Source organism: Neofelis nebulosa, chromosome 4 (genome assembly GCF_028018385.1).
Source record: "Neofelis nebulosa isolate mNeoNeb1 chromosome 4, mNeoNeb1.pri, whole genome shotgun sequence".
NCBI lineage: Eukaryota > Metazoa > Chordata > Mammalia > Carnivora > Felidae > Neofelis > Neofelis nebulosa.
In genome coordinates, this window is record NC_080785.1 from 33194063 (window position 1) to 33220599 (window position 26537).

At 38.7% G+C, this 26537-nt stretch overlaps 1 long non-coding RNA gene across 2 annotated transcripts in view; it reads left to right on the forward strand.

Moving 5' to 3' along the window:
* Positions 1 to 26537, forward strand: part of LOC131509085 (uncharacterized) — a 118057-nt gene that overhangs the window by 41167 nt on the left and 50353 nt on the right. For both annotated transcript variants that reach the window (XR_009260285.1, XR_009260284.1), the window contains 2 exons: positions 9469 to 9526; positions 9850 to 10126. This is a non-coding gene — a long non-coding RNA (uncharacterized LOC131509085). The remainder of the gene's footprint in view (positions 1 to 9468; positions 9527 to 9849; positions 10127 to 26537) is intronic.

The window sequence follows — 26537 nt, forward strand, 5'->3', positions numbered from 1 at the left end:
TATTGCTCAGACTTCTTCCTCAGCGTCTTGAGTTGCAGGTTTAATATCCATCTCAAAGTTAATGTGTCTAACACTGAACTCTACATACAAACTCCCAAACGTCCTCATCTCAGTTAATAGAAATGTAATTCTTCATTTGCTGAGGCCAAAACTTTGGAGTAATGCCTAACACCTTTCTCTTTTATTAAAAACATCTCACATCTGAAGTGTCAGCAGATTCCATTTCTCCCTGCACCCTCACCCTCCCTGCCCCCCATACTGTTACCGTTCTGGTACAAGTCCTTCTTCTGTCACCTGGTATTGCAGTACAGTGATTGGTTGCTTTTCCTGAGTATTCTTTGGTCCTCTTTTCCCAATCTGTTTTTAATACAGAAGTCAGAATCATACTCTAAGATGTAGTCAGATCATATCACCCCTCTGCTAAAATTCTCCACTCACTTCCAAAAGATTCTGTGTGATCTAGTCCCCTATTAACTTACACCTTTACTATTATTCCCTTGCTCACCCAGCTGTAGCCACAATGGCCTCATCACTGTTTCTTGAATGCTTCAGTAACAGCCTTGCCTCAAGTTTTGTATACTTGCTGTTCTTTCTGCTTTTCTTTTAGATTCCCTTGTGGTTCCATCTTTTCCTAAGGGACTTTACTCAAATGCCGTCTTCTCAATGAGGTCATCTTTGGTTACTTAATCTAAAATTTGACACCTGTTTGTAAACATTTTCTCTATTCTCCTTTTCTGCTTTAGTTTTTCTCAACTCTTAACACTCTCTAGATACTATATATTTACATTCTATGAATTTATTCTGCTCATTGTCACTCTCCCCTCTCCAAGGGGACAGGGTTTCTTATCTATTTTGTTCATTACTATAATAGTGCCTAGAATAGGGCCTGCCACATAGTAAGTACTCAATAAATATTTGTTCAGTGAATTTCAAATGACTGTTGAGTGAACATCAAATGACTCTGATAACCCTATAACATCCACACTGGGGAGGAAGGTTAGAGTAGGCATGAAAAATTTTTACACAGTAATATTCAACAATGTAATTTGGCAAAAAATATCAAAAACACTTCCACTCAGAATCACTAAAATTACTCAGAATCCTTCAGAGCCATAACTGATGGCAATTCTTCCCAGCATGGTATTGTCCAACAACCTTGGGACAGCATCAGTCGTCTGAAGGCTTGACCGGGAGCTCAGCCAGACCTCTCAGTCAGATCTCAGTTCTTTTTTTTTTTTTAATTTTTTAAAATTTACATCCAAATTAGTTAACATATAGTGAAACAATGATTTCAGGAGTAGATTCCTCAGATCTCAGTTCTTTTCACATCGTCCTCTACATTGAGCTTTAAGTTACTGTGACCAGATTCCAAGAGCAAGCATTCCGAGAAGTAAGAAGCAGAAGCTGTGGGGTCAGTTGAAGGCTAGACCCAGAATAGGCACAGAATAAGTTCTGTTTCATCCTATTAGAGCCATCATAAGCCCAGCCCAGAGACTGTGGAAGGGGGACTGCACAAGATTCATTAACTATCTACCACATTTGGGTACTTTCACTAGACACCTCTGAAACACTGAATCTCATTCCTTGTGCCCACCTTTGATTTTAGCTGAAGCTAAAGTGTGTACTTCTGTGTAAGCTCAGGCTGCCTTTGCACTTCTCACTTCAAGTGAGAGGCAGATTTTTCAGCTTTCTGCCCCAAATCTTTCTGTTATACCAGGGAGCCTGAAAATACAGGTGAGTTAACTTCTAGGACAACCTTATATCAACAGGAGATGGAAGCTCCAGCTTCTTGTCCCTTGGGAAGCATAATGTATGCATCAGGACACTCAGGTGAATTGAGCCCCTTTTGTCCACAGTGGGAATTTGGTTATGGACACTTATATTGGATTTTTCAGTTTTTTTGTTTAATGTTTATTTACTTTTGAGAGAGACAGAGTGGGATTGGGGGTGGGAGGCACAAAGAGAGGAGGAGACAGAGGATCCAAGCAGGCTCTGCGCTGTCCGCATAGAACCTGATGTGGGGCTTGAACTCAAACGGCAAGATCATGATGTGAGCCAAAGTTGGATGCTCAACCAACTGAGCCACCCAGATGCCTGGATTTTTCTATTTTTTGAACTCACTTTCCCTGGGTCCTTTGTCCTATGTCCTAGGATCACCACCCAAATAAACTACCTGACTCTTTTTTGGGAAAACACACTTGGGTATTTTAGGTAATAATGAGAAAAATCCTTGCATCTTTCATTTAAAGAACAAAATTAGGACTTCTGAAAATGGTTGAACTTGTGACTATAAATTCCAGTCTTTCCATTTCTGTAAAAGGGTTTATAGTCTGAGGGCTGGAGATGTGTTTCAGTGTGTAAAGCTAATTGAGGTGATAGGGAAGAGGTTTAATCCTTTGTCAAATGGAGGACCAATTGGAGAGGATGACTCATTCTGTCTTGGCTGTTCCTGCAAAGAAGTTGGATGTCTCCAGATTTAGAAATAATGCATGTAAATGTGCATGCAACTTTCCTTTTTTTAATATAGATTAAGCCTTATTGGAAGGATAATTCTGTCTCCTTAGGAAAGGTGACAATTGCAAAATTTTCCTGTTTTAGGAAAAGAAAATATTCAGTACAAAGCCTTTAAATGTGGTTTATAAGCTAAGATCTGGCACCTTCATTCAGTAAATAATTCAGTTGAAATGAAAGAAGCTTTTATGCAAACTTTGGAAGAGTCTTAATATGTATATGTTGTATATGTATGTATTTACTAGTTGAATTTATATTTGAAGATGTATATTTGAAGTAATGTACTTAAATTATACTTCTTTCACAATTTATTTCTCATCTTCAGAAAAATCTATGGCTTTCAATGATACATAAACATGACCAGGTAGGAAGTATTAGAATTAAAACAGAAGAAAGAGTAACAAGGTGGGGCACAAAGCAGATATGCATTCAAATATATGTGCTTCTGTGCCGGCCTTTGTCATGTCTGCTCCGCTTGAGATGAATATAGAAGAATACCTGTGGAAGGCTGACTTTCTCTCCAAAATATAACTTGGATCTGTTCTAGCATACAGTTGAACATAAAATGGAATCCAAAAGTGTAGCATGGCAACTATTAATTTAGTTTGAAAATACTTTAAAACAGCTATAATCAGATACTTGCTTCAGGTGAAAAACCACAAAAACGGAATTCTTAACCACCACCACCACCGCCCCCCACCAGCACCTATAGAATACCTGACTTTGAGGAGAGCTATTTCCTCCCACATCCTCCAAGATGTTCTGTTTGTTCAATGTTCACCAAAATAACTGAGATCACTCCTTGTATTGGCTTGTTGTTTATAAATTAGTTGAAAGTTCTGGGACACCCTCCAAAAGCAACTATTTTCACATTTAAAAAGTTAGTCTGTAACTCTTTTCTGACAATAATGAGTTTGCAGAACCTGTTGTTTGTGCAGGCTACTCACGATTTGAGATAATAATATAACTGCATCATTAGCTTATAAAACATTGTTCATCTTTGTGTTCTCTACGGGACTGTGTCCAACTCATCTGAAAGCGGCATCTGATCATTAAGAATCAAGTTATAAAGAGCGGTGGGGGGTAATAACTTTGCTTTACCCTTGTGGAAAATTTCGGCTCTTGTATCAGATACCTATTTTTGATAAATTTAAGGATTATTGTAGGCTGCTCTTCTAGTTGAATAACTAATTCACTTTATTGTTACATGATTTAATTATTAAATATTAATTATTAATATTATTAATTATTTATTATTAATTATCTGGGCGACCCAGGATGACATTCACAAACCAATAGGACTTTCCAAAATCTCAGTTTATCTAGGTTGAACCCACAATTTCCCTTTGATGCCAACCCAAGAATGTTGATATTGGTTCTTTTTTGTTTTTCCTTTTGTCTTCTCAGCGCTGCTGCTAACTCCCCAAAACAATCATTCCAACTTTAGAACTTTGCTTTTTCTCCAGGCCATGCTATTGTATTAACAGTCTTTAGCTAAATCACTTAACCTTCCCATGTCTCAGATTCCTCAGCTGAAAACACTTACCTCATGGGTTGTGATTAAATGAGTTAATACATACAAACTGTGGGGGATGAAAATATTATTTTTTTTCTTCTAACCCCTGTAGGTTCTCTGGCTGGGGCCCTGTAAATTGGCTGACAAAAAGACAGATTAAGTTGAAAACATTCGCATGTACATTTGCATGTACGTTGCATATCCGAGAGCACTCGGCAACGAGGCACTCAAAGGAGTGGTTAGAATTTGGGGTCTATATACCTAACTTAGAAGGGGAGGGGATGGCAAAGGGCACTTGGGGAAGAGCAAATGGCTTTTTGGAAGGGTGAATGGATCCTTGGAGGGCTGTATGGAAGATATGATGGTTTGTGACAGTGTGTGTCTGGGTGTGGTGCTGACTTCTTGTCTCCCAGAAGCTATTAGAGTGGATCCTGGGAGAGGATTTGTGGCACTTGAGTTCTTTTGGGAGGCCCTGCTTTTAGGCAGATAAGGGATTTTCAAGAACTCAAATGCTTTCCTCTCAAAATAATCCTGTCAAAGTGGCATATTTGGGGATGGCATATTCTGATCCCCTTCAATATGTAAGACCATGTAATGCTCTTAGAACATTCCTGACAAATAGCAAACACTCTCTGAATGCATGTTGCTGTTACTGTGGTGCTCGCTGACTCGATTCTGTTGGAGCATTCATAAGTGAAGGTTTGAGCTGAGCTGTACTCGAACCAGAGTCTCTGCCCACCCAGTTAAAGGTGAGGGGGATCTAATCCCTCATTTCTGCCTCCTTCAAGATTCTGACCCAGTTAAGAACAGACATAAGACAGTAGTGCTGAAGGTCAGTTGGTTAAGCATCTGACTTCAGGTCATGACCTTACAGTTTGTGAGTTCGAGCCCTGTGTCAGGCTCTGTGCCAAAAGCAGGGAGCCTAGAGCCTGCTTTAGATTCCGTTTCTGCCTCTCTCTCTGCCTCTCCCCTGTTTGTGCTCTGTCTCTCAAAAATAAATAAACATGAAAAAAAAGAAGAAGACCATAGTGCTGGATGGCACAGGGACAGTATGTGGATAGAAGCAGACCTCCAAGCCTCTAGGGCTGTCTGTAGCAGGGGTTGGGGCATTCGAGACAGCATGGCCTGCCACAAGCCAAGAACTGTGCAGGGTCTGGGCACCTGAGAGTGTAGATGTTTGCTTCACATTTTAAAAATTAAAGCCTGTTGCCACCATAGAAGCTGGGCTTTTTCTATCCTGCCAACAGCTATAATTCTCTCCTTTGGCTAAGGAAAAATTGGGTGTGAACTGATTTGACTTCCGTGTTACCCTGATACTACTTCCCTATTTACTGTGTGTGAGCTAAATCACACTGCTGAAATATATGTGGCAGAACTGTCCTATGAAGTTGTGACTCATGTTTGCTTTTTCATTTTAAGGTTCCATCTGAATGTCAGTTACTCTGGCTGGTGCAGGGCAAGTGGAAGCAGGCCTCTGGGACCTCGAGTGGGATCCTGCAGGCCTGTCAACCACGGGCAGGTGTGGGCACACACAGATGATCAGATCCACTAGGGATTCATGGAATTAGTTAAAACACATACATACAAAGCAAAAAAAACATGTGTTGAGAATTTTCACTCTGCTGGGTTTTTTGTTATTGTTGTTCGTACATCTTTGATATCCTCTGTGGCATCCTCTGGCTGTGCTGAGCTGCCGGCCTGGAGCTGATGCACCATACAAAACCATGTAAAGTTCCCAGCATATAGCAGACATTCAATGAATATCACCTGCTCAACAGAGAAACGCAGCCTACCAGGTACTGGTTTCTCCCAGGTCTGTCAAGTCATTCAGTCATGCCTCTTTGCAGAAGAAGTTGCTAGTAATTGAGATTTGCTAAGAATGGAAGATTTTTTCCCTTGGCATTTCTGAGAAGGCAGAAATGTTTGTCTAAGTCTCCAACACTTTGCTTAGAGAAAGGAAATGTTGATGGAAGTTCCTACATTTTGAGCCAAGGCAGAAACACACAGTGCAGATAATGAAGTTTCTATTTATAGCATGGATTCATGTAGATTTCTCCACTGGAAGAACACAGGCAGTTGGACTACAGATCCCACATGTGTCCAAATATATTTTGTGTGACTTAGCCAGTCCCAAGGCCTCCCGGTTCATCAAACACAAGCAGATGGTCCTGGCAGGGGTGACACCATAGCCTGTTTGCTGAACGCTTCCTCTGGAACCTTATTTTGGGGGAGGGAATGTGCACACTCAGTAGGGTGTCCATGATCGTGTGTCTGGTTTGTCTAGACTGTCCGGTGTTCTGTTGTACTAGCATCCCAAGTGATGTAGCATTTGTCACTCTCAAAACTGTTCCAGTTTAGGTGATAAATTATATGCTTACTTCAACATGAAGACACATCAGCTTGCCAAGAAACAAGTTCTAAAATCACATAAAAAGATTTCTTTCCTAATGCTTTAGACAATTTTGCAATGGAAGCCATAAAACTGATACAGATCAAGATGATGGATCTATCTGTAGCTTCATAAGAAATGAATAGAGAATTAGGGGCTTAGTTGGTTAAGTGTCCAACTCTTGGTTTCTGCTCAGGTCATGATCTCACGGTTCATGAGTTCAAGCCCCGCATCTGACCCCTCCCTGGCAGCAGGGAGCCTACTTGGGATCCTCTCTATCTCCTTCTGTCCCTTCCCTGCTCACTAGCTCTCTGAAAATAAATAAATAAACTTAAAAAAAAAAAAAGTAATGGTTAGAGAATTAAGAGACCCAAAGGGCCAAATATAGAAAAATTAATGAACAATCCAGAATTCTAACAGGCAACTAACATTAAAAGCCCCCAACATTTTGTAGACCTTACTCTTGGGGTCCCAACCAGCCAAAATGCAGAAGAGGATTCTTGGAGGATGCAGACTGTGCTCCAGGACTCCCACCACTCATTTATCGTGCTGTGGAGCTCATGGCTCATGGGTTGCTAGAGTGCCATTTCTTGTAGAGCAGTATACTCTACCTCCAGCCAGCTGATCCCATCTGAGTCAAGAATGGTGGATGAGTCTGCGGAATTTCTGACTGACCATTAATCCCCACTGGATTAGGGGTTGGTGGTAAAATGGCTGGAGTCAGGCGGTGGGATCTATCTGGAGACAGCTAAGTCCCCTCCCACTTTCTGAAACTTTGCAGTGTGTTAAAGATGGCAGGATATGAGAGGCAGGAAGAAGACAGATTATTTAGTATTGGGGAAGAATCCTTTCAATGGGAACATCTTTCAGTGCAAGACATAAAGCAGTCAGGCGATTTGGGGCGAAGAGGGCAATTGTCATTATCAGAGTTATCAGTGGCTTAGATCCAAATTTGATAAAATACCCTTTGAGGGACTCTAGTTTTCATAGGATAGCATCCTGTACCCTCTATGAACAAAGAAAAAAGCCTGGAAAAGCCCAGCCCAGCCATAACGCTTTACTTTAAGAATTTGGAGGACTGAAGGGGTTGGGGACAAGGTAATAATCATAGATGGGAGACAAAGATCATGATCAGAAAGTTTGAAAAAAGATACAAAGTATGTAAATATATAATGAATATTAATGTTATATATTGTTAGACGCACAGAAAATAAAATTATACAAACATGTATGGGATTGTTTACATGCACTACAGGAAAACCATTATCCTGGGGGAAAGGGGAGAGGACAGAGATGAGCTATGGCAGGACTTTGCCCTTATTCTCCCCAAATTATATTGGAAGTGAATATTTTGAAAGCAGTGACAAGACTCTGATTTCCAGGTCCCAGGACCCCGGTGCGGCCTCTGAGAGCTCCATTACTCTTGGCTTCTCAGAAGGATCTTGGGTGTAAGGTTGGCTCACCTTGCTCTTCCCTCCTGGAATTGCCAAGATGTGCCTAAAACCCAATTATTGTATATTTTAGAAACCATGGATTCTGACATATATTTTCTCTTAAGGAGAATGGTGTGGTATGTATGTGTGTGTGTATATATATATATATGTATGTATATGTATACATATATATATATATACACACACACATATATATGTATATATATGTATATATATATATATATTTAGTGTAATATTTTAATAAGTCACCTTGTTGGCCAATTAATGACCCATATACAGGGGAGGGAGGATAATAATGGCCTTGGGAAAAGTTTATATTGAGCAGGGAGTAGAATGTGTTGGGGAAAATCCAATAAAGCATGTGGGCGTATAGTGAAAGTGGGTTAGGATGCATGGGAAGGGTTTTTACTAGTTATAATAAGGACTCTATCCCTATTCACACTTTTCCAGACCGGTGGTTCTCAGAATGTGGTCCCCAACTCACAGCATCAGCATCACCCAGGCCCCACCCCAGACCCAATGAATCAAAACCTTAGGGGCTGGTGCCATCAATCTGTGTTTTATAAGCCCTCTAGGTGATTCTAAGATACACTGAAGTTTGGTAGCCACTTCTCTAGACTCAATTCTTGTTTCCTGTAATGAAGACGGGTCATTAAAAATCATTACCACCATTCAATTCAACCAAAAAGAAGAAATGGGAGAACAAAGAGGGTCATCCAAACCCAAGTGAAAGACAGGCTTAAACTAGTCCTTGAAGTGTACAATTATAGAATGCTGACAGTTGACAAAATTAAGCATAATGATTTAAATTTATAGAGAAACCTAAAATTAAGAAAAAGAACTAAGATAATGCTAAAATTAAAATGCAATAAAATAAACTGAAGGTTAAAAATAGAATAAGGGGGAAATAAGTAAAACTTTCTATAAAAATAACATCTACCCTATATATCCTTCATATCATACCAGACACTATTCTAAGAAAGGTTACTCTTCTAACTCATTTAATTCTCTCAATAATGTCATGAGACAGGACCATTACTATTTCCATTTTATAGCAAGGAAAGGAAGGCACAGAAAGAGTAGGTACTTTGCCCAGAGTCACACAGCTTGGTAGGTAAAGTGAAGAGCAGAAATCCAGCTAGGAGAGCAATGAAGAACATACCTATTAAGAGAGCCTAGATTAGAAATAAAAATAAAGACTATGAGTTTAAAATGAAAGGTCAAGAAGTAGGAGAAGGTTGGAAACGAAGCAAAGACAAACAAGGTCTTTGATGGAGTGTGGAGGTGAGTGCTTTCCCAGCATCAGGGCATCAAGGCAGAGGGCTCTTCTGTGAAGAAGTGGGTGGAGAGCCTGGCCCACCTTCATCGCTTCCCTTTCATTTTACCCCCTCTCAGGACCTCTCCCCTCTCCACCGAAGCTAGAAGCAGATCTTCTCAGACCAACAGATATCCCTACAGTACAAATACCATATCTGTTACAGGGCCAGGACCTCATTTGGTTCTTTTTTAGTAAAAGTAGAAAACCTTTGGTATGTCCTGGTTAATTGGGAGTTAATTTGCTGTATATCAGTTGAAAATTTTGTTTTGTCTGAATCTAGGATATGATGGCTTCAGTATTTCTGAAGACACAGAATTTCCATTAATCATTCAGCAGAGGTAAGAACCCTAAGCTCATTGAAATAACTGCTACTATTATCTGGGTTTAAGGACAATTTAAATGGCTTTTTTTTTAAATTATTTTTGAGAGACAGAGTGGGGGAGGGGCAGAGAGAGAGGGGGACACAGAATCCGAAGCAGGCTCTAGGCTCTGAGCTGGCAGCACAGAGCCCACCACAGGGCTCGAACCCACAAACCGGGAGATCATGACCTGAGCAGAAGTCGTCTGAGCCACCCAGGCATTCCTAAATGGCTTTTTGTATTTTAAGTTTTGTTACGTGTTTTTCCGCCTTCTCCTTTCTTACTGTGATTCTTCAATGAAGAGGAGCTATTATGAAGTTCCAAGAACAAGGACAGAATATCAGGGCAGCTCACATCCTAGCAATCCAGTCGTGGCGTGACTGAATGAGGAGGCATCCAGATGTGTCCTGGGTGCAGACCTAAGATGACCTGCCTAAAGCTATAGCTAATAAGAAGTAGTTGCTTGAAAGCTGGTGGGAAGTTTCATTGTTTGCTCTCCTCTCTAGGAGACCAAAGAGAGGTGAAGTCTTTCCTGAGCACAGATGATCGAAGCTGGGTGAACACTCAGTCAAATTAGAGGTAAAACTGCAATTGAGGGCAGCCATATCTTTGGAGTGTAAAACTGGTACTTGTACTACTTTTGGAAAAAAAAAATGTTTAGAATTAGTATTCCCTTCTAAGGTAGAAAAAAGAAATGTTGAGAATCATAAAACTGAAAGGGAAAGATAAATTGTGCAATATTAATATGATTCAGAGTGTATACATTTTAGTTAATGAATAACACTTTGATTAGATAATATCTATATAGAGTATAAAGAATTTAAAACTACCAACAAATACACTGTTGAGATGAATTTTTCCTCTCGCTTCTATTCTCTGGTCCTCTGGGTTTTTCCACTCAGGAGGCAACCAAATATATATTACTAAATTTTGTTCAAAGATTTTTTTTACGATTTTTTTAAATACTTTTTAAATACTTTTTTAAAACGTATGTATGTATGTGTGTATGTGTGTAATCTCTACACCCAACATGAGGCTCAAACTCACCACCCCAAGATCAAGGGTTGCATGCTCTTCCAACTGAGCCAGCCAGGTGCCCCTAGTTCAATGATATTTAAATATTTTGAGTTGTTGATCGATTATTTTATATTTAATTTTATATTGGGAAAGGGGCCTTATGGCAAATTTCCTGGGCATTAGCCTATACTTGGCAAATGCCAACAAACAACCTTTCCTCTGCATTAGCACAGAAGGACCAATGTTTCCTCTGAAATAGAATTTTCTAGATCTTGGGATAGACATATGGGTAGAATCTGGAATGTCTTTTGCTATTACATACAGCTTGTCAAAGGGATTTTTAATAAAATACATTGGAAGTTGCCATAGGATCGCCCTTTTTTTTTTTTTCTTTCTTTCTTTCTGGATATGTGTGCTGTTGTGTCTACAGTTACCAGTGTTGGTTCACCTGGACCTGGATACTCTGAAACTAATTACTGGACAATTAGGCTTAAGGGTAACAATGTTAGATGTAAGATCCCCAAGCTGACCCTAAGCTTTGTGGTTCCTTTTGGGGCATTTGTGATAGACTATTCTAATGGTTTGCCAAGAAAAAGACTATAATAGTTATCTCTTGTTGTGTAACTATTTATCCTAAATGTGATGGTTTAAAACAACAACACTCATTATGGTACAGTTACTGTGAGTAAAGGAATCCAGGGGCCTCTGTTTCAGGGTCTTTCACAGGTTTGCAGTTAAGGGGTTGGCTGGGGCTGCAGTCCTCTCCAGGGGTTTCTGTGGGAAGATGTGCTTCCACATTCATTCATGTGGCTGTTGGTTGGAGACCTCGGTTCTCAGCCACATGAGACACTTCATAGTGTAGCTCACAGCATGGCAGCCAATTCCCTAAGAACAAGCAAGCAGGAGAACCAGAAGGGGTCCTCAACACAGAGTTTATAATATTTTAGAATTCAGTCTTGGAAATTAAATTACATGCCATCCACTCTATTCTATTCTGTTTGGTTCTATTTCTTGAAGACAGGTCAATAAATCCAACCCATACTCAAAGGGAGGGGACGACATAAGAGCAGATTAGGGGCGCCTGGGTGGCGCAGTCGGTTAAGCGTCTGACTTCAGCCAGGTCACGATCTCGCGGTCCGTGAGTTCGAGCCCCGCGTCAGGCTCTGGGCTGATGGCTCGGAGCCTGGAGCCTGTTTCCGATTCTGTGTCTCCCTCTCTCTCTGCCCCTCCCCCGTTCATGCTCTGTCTCTCTGTCCCAAAAATAAATAAAAAACGTTGGAAAAAAAAAAAGAGCAGATTAGCAGTATACTGGGATCCTTGGAAGCTATAACAGAGGGCGCCCACCACAAAGACACCTTACTATAATTGCCTGCTCATTTAAAACTTGTTTCCTTCTTTGTTCCTTTCTTTAACCTGTATATTCTATAAAAACAAGGGCTGTGTCTCTTTTGTTTACTATTCTAGCAAATGTGTACTCATATGTAGTCAATAAATATTTGTTTAATGAACAGGTTAAAGGATAAATTTTAAAAGTGGTTGTGGTCATAATTCTTGTACAAGTTAGTATCTGTCAAATTTTTGTTTAACTCATTAATGAGAAATGAGAGCTCATATATTTATTATCAGATAAGGAATGCGGAGACGATTTTTACAAATGGGTGCAAACTGGCAAAACTGGTCAGTATTCACAGGACAATAATCAATGGCATTCCACTGGACAAAATTTGTGTTCCTATGGACAGAAATTATTCTCATTACTAATAGTTTTCTACAATTAACTTGTATCTTTACTGTGTTGTAAAATAATATAGTCAAAGGCAAAGGCAGAAAAAAACCTGTATTAGTGAACTAGATGGTGTGTTCACTAAGTTTCAAAATCTGCCAGAATTGTTTCTTACAAACCAGTGGTACAAGACAGAGAAAATGCACCCCAAAGAAAGGCCAGGCAAGAGGATAATCTTTTCCCTTCAAATTCATGTAAGCAGTTATGACACTTAACTGGGGACTTAATGTTCCTTGATTGTTAAGGAATAGGATTTCGTAAACACATTAGAGAGTATAAACCATAGAGAGTAAAACCAAACCATTTCAATGCTTCAGGGATTGAAGGGGTCGTATAGTAGATTCCAAGGTTTGTGAGATCCAGGGTTCTGTTTGTCCACAATTGCCAAACGTAGGTGGATCAGCTACATAAAAATCTTCTTGGTGGGGGAGTGTGTGTATCAGGGTGCAATGTCTTTGTCAAAAATTTTACTCATGGGCTCTATCCTAGACATACTGAATCTACGTGTATTACAATGAGGCCTGAATAATCTTATTTAAAGGTACTCCTCAGATCATTCTATGTGACCGATTTTATTATGCACTGGTATAGATCTCTTCTCATTGAAGGCATTCATGGTTCTGTGGCCATGACCAAAATGCATCTTAAGAATTTGGGGAGCCTTTGAATCTACCATAGAGATGTTATAGATGCCTTTCCCTTTGAGTTTCTCCAGGTGAATATGGGAATAGAGATCCTTAGAAAACATATTATGCTATCAATTTAGCTGTAAAATCACTACAGGAAAAAAAAAAAGAAAAAAAAGAAAACAACAAGAGGTGCAACTACAAGTCTCTGCCTATATCCTCAAACCATAGACCATGGTATACACTGAACTAATTTTCATAGCCTCAGTAAAAAGCCTTTTGTTGATAGTATCAATCCATGGAAATTTCAATAGATATTTGCAGAATGTCCTCCTAGGTTCTACTGGAATAAGAGAAAGACGATTATTTACATTTTTTCTACCATGCAGATTTTGCTGAATCATTTCAGTACACTTGAAAAGCTACAACTATTTGAAATTCAAATGAACATTTACCATCTGTGGTATTCATTAACATTATAATGGCATGATTTCAGACATTTCCATTGATGAATATTAGTTTTCTTGAGCTTTATACCCACTAGTTTTAATTTTGTAGTCCATAAAATGTAACAGGTAATCTGATTTAGAATATATGGTATGAATTACAGACTTTAGAAATGATCAATTCCGATATCCTTATCAGAAATGGGAACAGTTATGGGCTGAATTGTGTCCCTGCAAATTAATATATTGAAGTCCTAACTCAGACACGATCTTTAAAGAGGTAATTAACTTAAAATGAGGTCATTAGTGGAGGGCCTGGGTGGCTCGTTTGGTTAAGCAGCTGGCTTTGGCTCAGGTCATGTTCTTTTGGTTCGTGAGTTCGAGTCTGGCATTGAGCTCACTGCTGTTAGAGTGTCAGTGCAGAGCCTGCCTCAGATCCTCTCTACCCTCTCTCCCTGCCCCTCCCCTGTTCATGTTCTCTCTCTCAAAAAATAAACATTAAAAAAAAAATAAGGTTAATAGGGTAATTCCATATGAAATGTGTCCTTCTAGGAGGCAGTTTGGACATAGGCATTGTCCTGTGCATTTGGGCTGCTATAAGAAAGTATCATAGACTAGGTGCTTATAAACAACAGAGTTTATTTCTCACAGTTCTGGAGGCTGGGAACTCCAAGATCAGGGTGCCAACAGATTTGGTGTCTGGTGAGGACCAGCTTTCTGGTTCATAAACAGCCTATCTTTTGGCCCTGTCCTCAATGGTGGAAGGGGCAAAGGCTCTCTGGGGTCTCTTTTATAAGGTCACTAACCCCATTCATGAAGGCAACACCATCATCACCTAATCACCTCCCCAGGGCCCCTCCTTCTAAATCATCACATTGAGGATTAGGATTTCAACATATGAATTTTGGGGGTGCACATTCAGTCTATAACAGGCATATATGGAGGGAAGATGATGTGAAGACACAGGGAGAACACAGCCATCTGCAAGTGAGGGAGAATGGACTCAGAGGTGACTACCTCTGCAGACACCTCGATGTGGGACTTGTATCTTCCAGAACTGTGAGAAAATAAATTGCTGTTGCTTAAGCCACTTTGTTATGGCAACCCTAGCAAACTAACACAGGAACTAAATTGCCCAAAATTGAAGAACAATAGCTGTATGCCTGAGACTAAAGTATCCAAGACTTCTGCCTCTCAGTTTGGTATATTTTCCTTTATGTCATGATGCTATTAATACACAAAATATTAATTATTAAAAAGCTTTAGTTATGCAAAATTATAGGACCATAGCAGAGTAGTTTCAAGATTGTTCTCGTTCTTCATTCACCTTGAACATTAGATGCTCTTAACAAAGGTTGGATGGGGACACCTGTGTGGCTCAGTGGGTTATGCGTCTGACTCTTGGTTTGGGTTCAGGTCATGATCCCAGGGTTGTGGGATGGAGCCCTGTGTCAGTCTTCATGTTGAGTGTGGAGTCTGCTTAAGAATTCTTTCTCTCTCCCTCTCTGCCCCCTCTCCCCCTCCCTCACTCTCCTTAAAATAAAAAATAAAAACAAACAACAAATTTTGGATATCAGTGTGGGGTTGAGCATTAAATGTAAAACATTTATGCTCTGAAATCCAAAGACTAAGCATTGTACCATTTCAAATATATGGGGTCTATTAAAAACTAAAAACTTTGGCACTTGTTATTATAATAATGTCATCTTTGGCATCACCTGTGCTTGCCTGTTTCTCCGCTTACTTTCTTATGTACTATGTGTAGTGTCTGCAAGCCCATGACTGAATCCAGCTTTTATACTAGGGTGACAAATAGCTTTTTAGCCTGCAGTTGTAGCTGAAACCTTAAAATTTGGTGCTCAATGATTTAAACAAAACAAAGGTTTCAAGATTCTTTGAGAGTGAGAGGGTTTTTTTTTTTTTTTACTACATTAGAATTTTGTTCTCTCCATACTTCATCTGTAATTTGTCTACCAACCTAAAGTAACTAACCTGAAATAATTATTGAATTCAGTTTTGTAAAGTCATTAAGATCTTTCAGGATCACGAATAATAAGCAATTGGAGGATGTGTATTGTTAAAGTAGAACCACAAGTCCTGCCACATACGTGTTAGGTAGAGTTGCCAGATAAAACACAGGATGCCCAGTGCAATATCTGGGACATGCCTGTACTAAAAAACTGTTTGTTATTTTACTGAAATTAGAATTTAACTGAGTTTCCTATATTTTATTTGCTAGATCTGACAACCCTAATTTTATATGATTTAATGGTAGATTGAATACCAACATTTCTCCATGTGATGAAAGACCCCAGAACTTTCTTTTCCTAATGTGTGCAGAAAAGATTGTGTTAAGCACATCTGATGCTTACTTTTTCAGAACAGAGATTCATTTATTGGAGAAGCAATGATCTATATAAGAAATAGATTGTCAATTAACAATACCTTATAAAAACTACCAAACTAACCTATTTATGAAGGAAGAGCAAGTTATCGCTTATTGCATTAAGGGACATCATTATATTGACAGTGTGCTTCAGAAGCGTCTCAGGAAGGGGAAGTCAAAGGCAGGTATTTGTTGGAGTTGAAGAGTCTTGTTTAAGACAGGTCTTTCAATGTGGCAGGAGGGCTGTTGGGATTGGGCAAGGTTTATGAAATAATAGTTTAGGATTGATGGACCCAGCAACACAGATTTTGAAGTTAGCCTTGAAGAATAAACAGTCTTTGATGAGACTGATGAATGATCTATTACTCAGATGAGGGCAAGTTTAATGGCTGATTACTTGGATAAATGGATTTTCAGAAAGTTCTTGTAGCAAATAATAAACAACAAATAATAAAAGCAACAATAACAGTAGCGAAACAAATAATTCTAACGTATTTACAGCTTCATCTTCTAAAGCAAGAATTTTATGGAATGAGTGAGTCATGTAAACACAGACTATTCTGTGGTAAAATTATTGTAGTGTAGTCAGCTGCACAGTCATGGCTCATTGGTTCTCTAGGTGTGGTCCAAGGACCACTGGGATCCTGAGATCCTTTTAGGAGGTCAACAGAGTTGTCTCTTTTCCAGCTGCATGTCTGTGTGAGGCCAGTTTTTCTGGATACATTTTAGCCAAGATGATATATTGCAAGGATTGAATCAGATGAGAAATCTTTCTTCTATTAAGTCAGACATTAGAGATTTACGAAAATGTTAATACTGCTGTTTTCATTGCCTTTTTTGGTTGTGATTATCAAGAACTATAAAGGGTCTAAGGTTTTACTCTACTTGAAAGCTAACAAATTAGCTTACCACAGTTTAATGGAGGCTGACAGGAGACAAGAGACTCCTGTGTCAGAATCAAAAGATTTTATTATTCTCAGCAAAACCAGTAGCCAGAGTGTCGGTATGTTTACATCACTTTCCCCCAGTGAGTACCAGTTCCTCAGGGGCAGCACAGACAGGCCTGGATGGATGCCTGTACACACAGTGGGTTGCAGACAGGAGAGAGAGGCTGAGTTTGGGGAACCTGCTGTTCATAGCTGGCAGTCAGCAAGCCTGCTTTTTGTCCTGGAGAGAGACCCTAGTTTACCCCACAAGGCTACTTGCTGCCCATTAAACCATGAGAAAACCTAAATAATAAGCTGTCAGAGCATTGGCTTCTTGATATACATAACAAGTTGTCTTGGAGCATGAGACATCTGTGGAGGCATGTCACTCAACAGTTATTTTTCATAAAAATATTTGTCAACATATACATATATTGCTATTTTTTAACAAGTTAAATAGTATATAAACTTGTCTCCATTTTAATTTGTAATTAGTAAATATCAATAGTTATAACCCTTTTAAAATGTGCTCTTTGGCATCCTTAATAATTTTTTTAAGACTATGGAGATGTCCTGAGACCAAAAGCTTGAAAACTACTATTGCAGATAGTTTGACTTCTCACTATTATAGTCCCTCTATTCTTTTACCCTAGTCCTAGAGACAATTTATTTATTGCTGCCAAGGAATGCCAATGGGTTTATACAGTGCATGCTCTGGAACAAGCTCTTTTTTTTCATTAATTTATTTACTTTTGAGAGAGAGCAAGATCACGCATGCATGAGTAGGGGAGGGGCAGAGGAGAGGGAGAGAGAGAATCCTAAGCAGGCTGTACTCTATCATGCAGAGCTGGACATGGGCTTGAACCCACGAGATCATGAGATCATTGAACCCATGAGATTATGACCTGGGCCAAAATCAAGAGTCGGACGCCCAACTGACTGAACCACCCAGGCGCCCCTGGAATAAACTCTTTTAAGTGTTCCCTTGGTACCTCACCACTGCTGGTCCCCACTGCGCTGTCTGTCCCAGAGAAGGCTAGAAGAAGTAGGTGGCTTCTGGACCCAGATGGCTCTGAGAGAGTGGAGACATTCCGTCGAAGGCCCTGCTGGCTGAATTTGCTGAGGGACTTTTGGGTTTTTAATCCTTTGCTACTTGATGTCAGGATGGCAAGAGTCAGGCCTAAAATCGTCAGACTGACATATGCCATTAGTTAAATTTTCACTTTTATTAGAAATCCTCTGAACAATTTGTTTGTTTTTTTCATTTGGGATTTCTTTGTTCTTCATGTTTATTCAGGAAATCTTCCTTTCTTTCAGGTTTGTCTGACAGAAGTCTTTGGACTTTCTTTGTTATGTATATTTATACAATATATATTTACATGTGTGGGATATATATCGCAGGACTTCTTGGCCATATTTGCATTTTGACGGCATGGGGCCTCTAAGTTGTCTTTGTTTCCTTTCTTATTTGCATTTTATCCAGACAAGACCTCCAAATTCTTATTACAAAATAGCCACTTAATGATTCCTTAGCACTGTCTAGAATATGGTCACATTGAAATGCCTCATAATTCTGAATAGTAGGCGACACCAATACAGGATGTCTACTTTCTAACTTAACACATGTCTGTAATATTTCTTTAGTAATGAGCAGATGCTACTTTTTTCAAACAAAAAATTACACGTAATTAGAAAAATGGAAAATAGATTTTTTTCAATATAATAATTATTTGGCAGCCTTAGAATTTGAATGCTTCCGCTCAAATTCAAATGGAATACAAGCCATCAGACTGAAAGTTCCTTAAATTCAGGAGTTATGTCTTATTCACCTTTCTATCCTGAATAACTAAAAAAGAGTCTGAGCACACCAGAGGTGCTCATTAAGTGTTTACAGTATTAATGAGATGAATAATAACAGAAATTTATTAAGTGCTAATTTCATGAAGTCATAAAACATCCTTATGGAGTTATCTTCTTACTAGATCATTTGAACATCACTATTCAGACTTTGAAATTCCTGAACAAAATTTCTCAATAGACTTCCACCATAACTGAATATGTCTAGTCTATTCATTTGAACTCCCTAAAACTCCTTTTTTTTTTTGTAGAATTGTCAGATAATGGCTATTCCATGTGATTTATCCTGAATAGACCTAGGTCAATGTTATTTTTTTGTTATATATAATCTAATTCAGGTAAGATAGGGCAAAGAAAACAGGTAGCTGATCCCTCAAATGAAACAACCTCATTGTGCTTCTATATTGCTGTAAAGGGGTTGGATTTGGGGTGGAGATAAGGTACTATGATATGTTAGAGACCTACGAGATGTTTTGTTTATATTTTGTTTCTGAACCACTCCTGTTAATCATGGACTGAAGGGAAAAGAGTGTGAATTTGGATCAGACGTCAGAAACAAATACAGAATGCTGTAGAATTATATAGTCCTCTCTAAAAACTGAAGCAAATGGATGCACAATATTTCATATTGTGCTTGGGATTTTAAAATATATTATTTAACCCTATTTATTTTTTTTAATGTTTTTTTAGTTTTCAGAGAGGGAGAGACAGAGTGTGAGCAGGGGAGGGGCAGAAAGAGAGAGAGAGAGAGACACACACACAGAATTTGACGCAGGCTCCAGGCTCTGAGCTGTCAGCACAGAGCCCGACGCAGGGCTCGAACTCACCAACCGTGAGATCATGACACGAGCCAAAGTCGGACTCTCAACCAACTGAGCCACCCAGGCGCCCCAATTTAACCCTATTTATAATGAGAGATGTCATCCAAGAAAAGGAAGCACTGAATCATTGATAACCATTTTGGCCAGTGACCACTTTGGTGCTCCTGGGTAACCTCTTTGTTCCACTGAAATCTTCTTTCTGGGAATAATATATTTTGTGACTGACAACGTTTTGGTTCCTAGAAATGTTCGATCCTCATCATCTCTCATCCCCAAATAAACAAACGTAGGAATATTTTCTAGGTTAAAGCAAACATCGGATACAAGTCGTGCAAGTTTCTGGGTGGCTTGAGGCGGCAGATATGCGTACAACAGTGTATTCCAAACTTTTTTCACTGCAAACCTCACTTGGAAATTTATTGAGCATCATCATCACACACACACACACAGACACAGACACACTCCTGAAACAGAAGTTTTGTAAAGTATTATTTATCTTTGATATTTAGAATTCACACTAATGTTTTTATTTTTTATTCTATATTATCAAAGCATTGCCACAACCCACTAAATTGGCTTCCTGATACACCAAGAGAGTCCTGCCTTTAATTGGGAAACAGGAAATAATTCATATGTAAGCATGTAAAATCTTTATTTCAATAAGGGCTGAGTAAAAAATATAAACAAGTACAATTGTCCTAGGAATGAAAACCTACTGGAAGACAAAGCCTCAGCAATATTTTGGGAACAATTGAGGGAAATCAGAAGGAGTGCCTGAAGGTGGAATTTTATTGCTGATTAATCTAGGTTGTTTCAGAAGTAAATGCCTTCTATAACTTCTATTTACCAGGTTTCAAATCTACACATGAACATTATTTTGATTCTCTTTAAAACTATTTTGATCCTGTATCATTTATCTTTTTTTGATGCCTTGTTTTTGCTAACAGTATTTTTAAATAATCATATTTTTTTCCAGGAATGTAAATCTCATGGTTATCAAGAGATATAAAGCAATCTGTTGCCAACCCTGTCTATACATATCCCTATCTATCTAATCTATCTACATCTATCTATCTGGCATATTAAGTGATTGTAAATCTAAAAGGAAAACAGGGGAAGGGGACTAGAAATGCTGGATGGAGACAGTTGCAATTAACATTTTTTTAATGTTTATTTATTTTTGAGAGAAACAGAGAGTATGAGCGGGGCAGGGGCAGAGAGAAAGGGAGACAGAATTTGGAGCAGGCTCCAGGCTCTGAGCAAGCTGTCAGCACAGAGCCTGACGCGGAGCTCAAACTCACAAACCACGAGATCATGACCTGAGCCGAAGTTGGACGCTTAACCAACTGAGCCACCCAGGCACCCTGAGACAATTGCAATTTTAAATAAGATCATCAGGGAGGGTCTCAGAATGTGACATTTGTGTTAAGATCAAAGGTTTGGAGAGCAAGACACATTAATTAAGAAAAAACTCTTCAGACCAAGGGAACTGAAATGGCAAGGAACCTGATGCTGGAGCTTGTCTAGTGTGTTGGAGAAGCAGCAAGGAGGCCACTGGGGTGAGGCAGAGTGAAGAGTGAGTGAAGGAGTGAATGGTAGAAGATGACATCAGAGCAGTCACCTCAGGACAATGGTATAGGACACTGTGAGCCACACTAATGATTTGGCTGTTACTTGGGGGCAAAACGTGAAGCTAATGAAGGGTCGGAAACAGAAGAATGATAAAATTTATTTTACATTGGATAGGATCTGTGGCTCCTATATGTGGGGTGAGGGGCAGTGTGGGAGCAGGGAGACCATTTATAGTAAGCTGTGCAAAAGATGTTGGCTTGGCTAGGGGGGTAGCAGTGGAGTGGGAAGAAGTGGTAGGACTACAGATTATTTTGATGATACAGTTGGCAGCATTTGCCTACAGATTGGACATGGGCATGGGAAAGAAAGGAGTCAAGAATGACCCTGAGGATTTTGGCCTGAGTTACTGGAAGAACCCGTGCTGACCGATTGAATAATGATGAACACCTCAATGGAAAAATAGGCCACAGTGTAATTGAACTTAAACAAAAAGTGATTTTTAAAGCAGTATATTTTGTTTAGCAAACCTTTTATCAAAGATAAGTGCACAGATCAGAAGTGTATAGCTAGATGCATTTTCACAAAGTGAACAAAACACATCCATGTAACCAGAACCTAGATCAAGAAAGAGAATTATTACCTGCACTCATGGAAACCCCCTGCCTGAAGTAATTATTTTTAAAAATAACTCTGTATTTGACTTGGTTAGGCCTTTTCTGCATAGCAGATGATGCTGAGCAGCAGACCACAGAGTAGGGGATATCTTCAGAAGTCAGAAGAGGAAGAGTTAAGAAACCTACCTGCAACAGTGTGACAGGAATTAGTCATCCACTTGATCTCATAAAATTCATACTGAAAAGTTCTTTCCTAATAATACAATGTGAGACAGACAGAAGGCAAAAATAGATACATTTTCTACATAGATGTCAAAATTAGAAAGTTCACTAAAAAGTTAGGGGAAAAAAAAAGGAGCCCTGAGTTGACAAAAAAGAAACTTTAAAAAACTGAAGTTGAATATATACTAAGGTCCAATGATCTGTACTTTTAATATAAAATATTCATTATCTGGAAAGCTTGGTGAAGGCAATGATGAAAGTAAGAGGATGTACGTGCTGAGTCTGAAAACAGGACTTAGAAACTATGTTATAGTTTTTCTCAGAAGTTACATATGAAAAATACATGATCCAAAATGGGTGTGTGAGGGGCTGGAGGTGGAAAGAGAGAAATAAATGAAATTAAGTTTCTAGATAACTGTATTAGCTCCCCCACCCCCGCAGTATTTTGGAAATAAAAATCTTAGGAAGAGAAGAGTCCTTGATTTTGGAAATAATACAGAAAATTGCTTCATTCTGATTGGAAAAACGCTGTGTAAAGACTTTATGCTGACAACACAGGAATGAATTTATGCAAATATATTTTTTCTTCTTGGGCAACATGGAAGGAAAAAGAAACATTTTATAACTCTAAGAAATGACTGGAATTTCTCAAAAGCCAATTAAGGCCCTTTCAGTGATTAGCAGAAAGCAGCAGAGCAAGCCTGTGAATTACAGCCACAGAAAGACTCAATATGTCTTGATCCCTATTCTGCCCAGAAAGACACTCTACTAGTTGTTAATATACCTAAACATTCTTTATGTTATCTTGTTTTTTAAATGTTTATTTACTTTTGAGATAGAGACAGAGTGTGAGCGGGGGAGGGGCAGAGAGAGAGGGAGACACAGAATCCAAAGGAGGCTCCAGACTCTGAGCTGTCAGCACAGAACCCGATGAGGGGCTCGAACTCACAAACTGTGAGATCATGACCTGAGGTGAAGTCAGACACTTAACCAACTGAGCCACCCAGGCACCCCTATGTTATCTTTCTTAATTTTACCGGCTGCATTTCATTATTTTGAGTCTGAGGTCATGTCTTTTAAGGTCAGTTAACAGGCTTGACAATTTAATTCCTAAAACCAGAAAACAGAGACATCAGATATATCATACCTTGATAAATTATATGGATATTTTATCACTAAAAGGCCAACTTAGAGATACTCGTGTGCTTAGAATCCTCTGGAAGGAATTCTTGAAGTTATATTTCCATCTAAATAAATGGTAATCATCAGGCTTTTGTGAATTACCCAAATGAGACTCATTATGTAAAATGCTTTATATTCAGAAAATCTTTCAATGGTTCTTTCCGTTTATTTTACCTATTTATTCTAAGTGATAGCTGTGGCCACACATTTATGTATCATCTTATTGCAAAAACACAATTGTCTCAGATATTTTAGCTATCTTCTAGTGATGTCTGTAAATCTTTCATGTTGTGCTCATGGGGCTATCCATTCTTCCTTTTTAGCAATATTGTAATCATCTTCACAAGTACTTGTAAGACTCATCTTCTTTCCAGTGCTAGACTGAGTGGCCTCCATGTTGCTAATGGCAAGAGCAGTATCCATTTTGTTTACTGCTATATTTTGGTCAGTAACCATACAAAGTCGGGCATAAGTTTGGTAGTTAATATTTGTTGAAAGAATAAATGAATGAATATCAAACTTGTGGAGACCCCCATGCACTGGAGAGAAACCAACCATGATAATACCCTGAAGTTTGTCTTTATTTCTCTTACCTCTTCTGTGGGTGGATCAACACCATCCACCCACAGCATTCTGTCGGGGAGCCTATCAGATGACTGGGAAACATGGAGGTTTAAATCACCCAAGCTGTGTTTGCCATGTGTACTTATGCCAAGCCTGGCCATACACCTGGCTCCACCTCAAACAGCCATGTGTTACTGCAGATACATAATGATGTGAGTGGGATTGTGTGTGAACGTGCTCTTGAAATTTGTGAAATAAGAAATATTTCAGCGCAACCACATTCACTCATCCTTCAGTTCAGATCCCTGTCTCTGAAAATGCTATTTTGTAGTCACATAATTTCTACCAAAAATGAAATAAGTGAAAGGCACTGACAGTACCCTGCCTTCCCTGAAACCATCTCTATAAATTGTCCCATATTATGTTGAAGAAAGAAAAAGCCAAAATCCTATGATGAGTATTTCTTTTTTTTTATTTTATTTTTTAATATATGAAATTTACTGTCAAATTGGTTTCCATACAACACCCAGTGCTCATCCCAAAAGGTGCCCTCCTCAATACCCATCACCCACCCTGCCCTCCCTCCCATCCCCCATCAACCCTCAGTTTGTTCTCAGTTTTTTCTCAGTTTTTAACAGTCTCTTATGCTTTGGCTCTCTCCCACTCTAACCTCTTTTTTTTTTTCCTTCCCCTCCCCCATGGGTTTCTGTTAGCTATGATGAGTATTTCTAAGGCTGTTTTGATTCCTCCTGTATCTCCTATCCCAATTATTCGGCAAAAAAGGAAAGAATGTCAATATTTGTTAAGTGTTCCCAGGTGACAGACATCTTATGGGTAGTATCTAATTTTAACTTTGCAACAGGGCTAGCATGTAGGTACTACTTATCTAATCTGCACAGACTACTGGAAATGAAGCAAACTGCCCAAGGGCAGGTAGCTAATGAATATCGAAATCTGCCTGCTGTATCCCCAACATCTCAGTGCAGTAAGTGCATGCTGCAATTCACACACTCTAATAGAGATCTCAGATTGCTTTAACCACCTTTTTTTCCCTCACCTGGATTTTCATGTACTGTGCTGCTGTCAGATTTTTTTTTTTTTTTTTTCTGAGAGCAGATAGTACGGAGACTCCATTAAGGAAACTTCTCAAAAAAGTAATTAATAATATGTAACTAAAAACTGTACAGGTGTTTAATATCTATTTTGCATTTTTGGTTTCACAGCTTATTTAGTTCTAAAAGGCAGACTTATTGAAATAAACTTTTCAGTGTGTAGAAAGGTTCTCAAGTAAAAGGTCCCTTGCACTTAAAAATATTTTTGTTGGAGCAGCATGGAAAGGTACCACAGAAGCCTATTTGAACAAATTGCATGAGTCATCAACTCTGTACAGGCATAGTCTGAAAGATTTGTGAATTCAGGTATACATTTTAGAAGGAGACCTAACGTTTCAGGGTTCCAGCCCAGTTTGGAGGCATATTTTAAATAAACATTTATTATACGCTACTCTTTTCTAACTATGACTGTAGTTTCTTAAAATGTTGAAACAACAAACTAATCTTTGCACAGGACATATATATAATCTTTCCCAGGAGTTATTTGGGCTGGGGATTAGATATAATTTCACTGTCTATTACTATCAGTTCAGGGTAAAAAAAACACAAAAAATGTTATATAATATGACATTGCTTCTAAATTTTACCTGGAGGGGGCAGTAAGGAGGAAAACGGTAACATTTCGGTAGATAGGAACATTTTATTAAAAATCAGTTCTAACAGAGATGGATCATAAATGAGAAAAAATACATGTGTGGATGTGTGTTTAATCTATACCCTAAACTGCAACAGTTTATAAATCTTTACAAATCTAGATATATACATACATATACAGATATATGTACTTATTCACATATACATATAGAATTGATGAGTTTTTATTTGGTTTATTTTTGGAAAATAATAGTCCACAGAAAGCACTGAAAGTGAGCTACAGCCGTCTTACCTATTCGAAGGATGTTTTAACTTTCATGTCACCAGACATTTACAGTTAAATATATTTTGATTCAATGTTTTCTTCTCCACAAGCACAATAAAGAAAGAATATTCTTTATTCCAATAATTTAAATGTGTTGTTAAAAATAACTCATCTTGGGGTGCCTGGGTGGCTCAGTCAGTTAAGCATCCGGCTTCGGCTCAGGTCATGATCTCAGTTTGTGAGTTCAAGCCCTACGTCGGGCTCTGTGCTAACAGTTCAGAACCTAGAGCCTGCTTCAGATTCTGTATCTCCCTCTCTCTCTGCCCCTACTCCCCCACCCCCATGCTCTGTCTCCCTCTCTCTCAAAAATAAAAACATTAAAAAAAATTCATCTTGCAGTATTCCCATCTTGCAGTACTTTTGACTCATTATATTCAGCATATATTTGTTTATAATTTATTATGTGACATCGTTTATAATTTCTGTATTATATGACATTGGCTGTAGAAACATTTTCTAGATACATCTCCTCAAACAAAGGAAACAAAAGCAAAAGTAAACTTGGTACTACATCAAAATAAAAAGCTTTCACACAATTAAGGAAACTCAACAAAACAAAAGGCAACCTATTGAATGGCAGAAGATAGTTCAAATGATATATCTGATAAGGAGTTAATATCCAAAAATAGAAAGAACCTATTCAACTCAACACCAAAAAAACAAATAATCTGATTAAAAAATGGGCAGAGGATCTGAACAGACATTTTTCCAAAAAAGACATATAGATGGTCAACAGATGCATGAAAAGATCCTCAGTGTCACTAATCATCAGGGAAATGCAAATCAAAACCACAATGAGGTATTACCTTATGCATGCCAGAATGGCTAAAATCAAAAAGAAAAGAAATAACCAGTGTTGGTGGGAATGTGGTGAAAAGGGAGCATTTGTGTACTGTTGGTGGCAATGCAGATTGGTACAGCCACTGTGGAAAAGAGTATGGAG